The sequence below is a fragment of the Pongo abelii genome, chromosome Y (assembly GCF_028885655.2).
Source record: "Pongo abelii isolate AG06213 chromosome Y, NHGRI_mPonAbe1-v2.0_pri, whole genome shotgun sequence".
Classification (NCBI taxonomy): Eukaryota; Metazoa; Chordata; class Mammalia; order Primates; family Hominidae; genus Pongo; species Pongo abelii.
The window spans coordinates 12,637,661-12,640,162 of record NC_072009.2 but is presented as its reverse complement, the minus strand read 5'-3'; the positions used below and the strand labels follow the sequence as shown (position 1 = coordinate 12,640,162).

Genomic DNA, 2,502 nt, shown 5'->3' with positions numbered 1-2,502 from the left:
ATTAGTTAAACAAAAAGAAGGGGGAGACAGTAAGGAGTGTACCACGTCTCAGATGCAACTTAATCTAGCACTCTATACTTTAAATTTTTTAAACATTTATAGAAATCAGACTACTACTTCTGCAGAACAACATCCTACTGGTAAAAAGAACAGCCCACATGAAGGAAAATTGATTTGGTGGAAAGATAATAAAAATAAGATGTGGGAAATTGGGAAGGTGATAACGTGGGGGAGAGGTGTTGCTTGTGTTTCACCAGGAGAAAATCATCTTCCTGTTTGGATACCCACTAGACATTTGAAGTTCTAGAATGAACCCATCGGAGATGCAAAGAAAAGCACCTCCGCAGAGATGGAGACACAGCAATCGAGCACCATTGACTCACAAGATGAACAAAATAGTGATGTCAGAAGACCAGAGAGTATGCTGCTTGCAGCCTTGATTGTATCAACGGTGGTAAGTCTTCCTATGCCTGCAGGAGCAGCTGCAGCTAATTATACCTACTGGGCCTATGTGCCTTTCCCGCCCTTAATTTGGGCAGTCACATGGATGGATAATCCTATAGAAGTATATGTTAATGATAGTATATGGGTACCTGGCCCCACAGATGATTGCTGCCCTGCCAAACCTGAAGAAGAAGGGATGATGATAAATATTTCCATTGAGTATCATTATCCTCCTATTTGCCTAGGGAAAGCACCAGGATGCTTAATGCCTGCAGTCCAAAATTGGTTTGTAGAAGTACCTACTGTCAGTCTTAACAGTAGATTCACTTATCACATGGTAAGCGGGATGTCACTCAGGCCACAGGTCAATTATTTACAGACTTTTCTTATCAAAGATCATTAAAATTTAGACCTAAAGGGAAGCCTTGCCCCAAGGAAATTCCCAAAGGATCAAAAAATACAGAAGCCTTAGTTTGGGAAGAATGTGTGGCCAATAGTGTGGTTATATTACAAAACAATGAATTCGGAACTATTATAGATTGGGCACCTCGAGGCCAATTCTACCACAATTGCTCAGGACAAACTCATTTGTGTCCAAGTGCACAAGTGAGTCCAGCTGTTGATAGCAACTTAACAGAAAGTCTAGACAAACATAAGCACAAAAAATTACAGTCTTTCTACCCTTGGGAATGGGGAGAAAAAGGAATCTCTACCCCAAGACCAAAAATAATAAGTCCTGTCGCTGGTCCTGAACATCCAGAATTGTGGAGGCTTACTGTGGCCTCACACCGCATTAGGATTTGGTCTGGAAATCAAACTTTAGAAACAAGAGGCTGTAAGCCATTTTATACTATCGACCTAAATTCCAGTCTAACAGTTCCTTTACAAAGTTGCGTAAAGCCCCCTTATATGCTAGTTGTAGGAAATATAGGTATTAAACCAGACTCCCAAACTATAACCTGTGAAAACTGCAGATTGTTTACTTGCATTGATTCAACTTTTAATTGGCAGCACTGTATTCTGCTGGTGAGAGCAAGAGAAGGCATGTGGATCCCTGTGTCCATGGACCGACCATGGGAGGCCTTGCCATCCATCCATATTTTGACTGAAGTATTAAAAAGCATTTTAAATAGATCCAAAAGATTCATTTTTACTTTAATTGCAGTGATTATGGGATTAATTGCAGTCACAGCTATGGCTGCTGTGGCAGGAGTTGCGTTGGACTCTTCTATTCAGTCAGTAAACTTTGTTAATGATTGGCAAAAAAATTCTACAAGACTGTGGAATTCACAATCTGGTATTGATCAAAAATTGGCAAATCAAATTAATGATCTTAGACAAACTGTCATTTGTATGGGAGACAGACTCATGAGTTTAGAACATCGTTTCCAGTTACAAAGTGGCTGGAATATGTCAGATTTTTGTATTACACCCCAAATTTATAATGAGTCTGAGCATCACTGGGATATGGTTAGACGCCATCTACAAGGAAGAGAAGATAATCTCACTTTAGACATTTCCAAATTAAAAGAATAAATTTTTGAAGCATCAAAAGCCCATTTAAATTTGGTGCCAGGAACTAAGGCAATTACAGGAGTTGCTGACGGCCTCACAAATCTTAACCCTGTCACTTGGATTAAGACCATTGGAAGTACTACGATTATAAATTTCATATTAATCCTTGTGTGCCTGTTTGTCTGTTGTTAGTCTGCAGGTGCATCCAACAGCTCTGAAGAGACAGCGACCATCAAGAACAGGCCATTATGATGATGGCGGTTTTGTTGAAAAGAAAAGGGGAAATGTGGGGAAAAGCAAGAGAGATCAGATTCTTATTATGTCTGTGTAGAAAGAAGTAGACATAAGAGACTCCATTTTATTCTGTACTAAGAAAAATTCTTCTGCCTCGAGATGCTGTTAATCTGTGACCTTACCCCCAACCCCGTGCTCTCTGAAACATGTGCTGTGTCAAACTCAGGGTTAAATGGATTAAGGGTTGTGCAAGATGTGCTTTGTTAAACAAGTGCTTGAAGGCAGCATGCTCCTTAAGAGTCATCACCA

General features: G+C 40.0%; 1 pseudogene; it reads left to right on the top strand.

Moving 5' to 3' along the window:
- The first annotated feature begins 308 nt into the window (after positions 1-308).
- On the top strand, positions 309-2,290 carry LOC129053430 (endogenous retrovirus group K member 7 Env polyprotein-like; annotated as a pseudogene).
- The last annotated feature ends 212 nt before the right edge of the window (positions 2,291-2,502 follow it).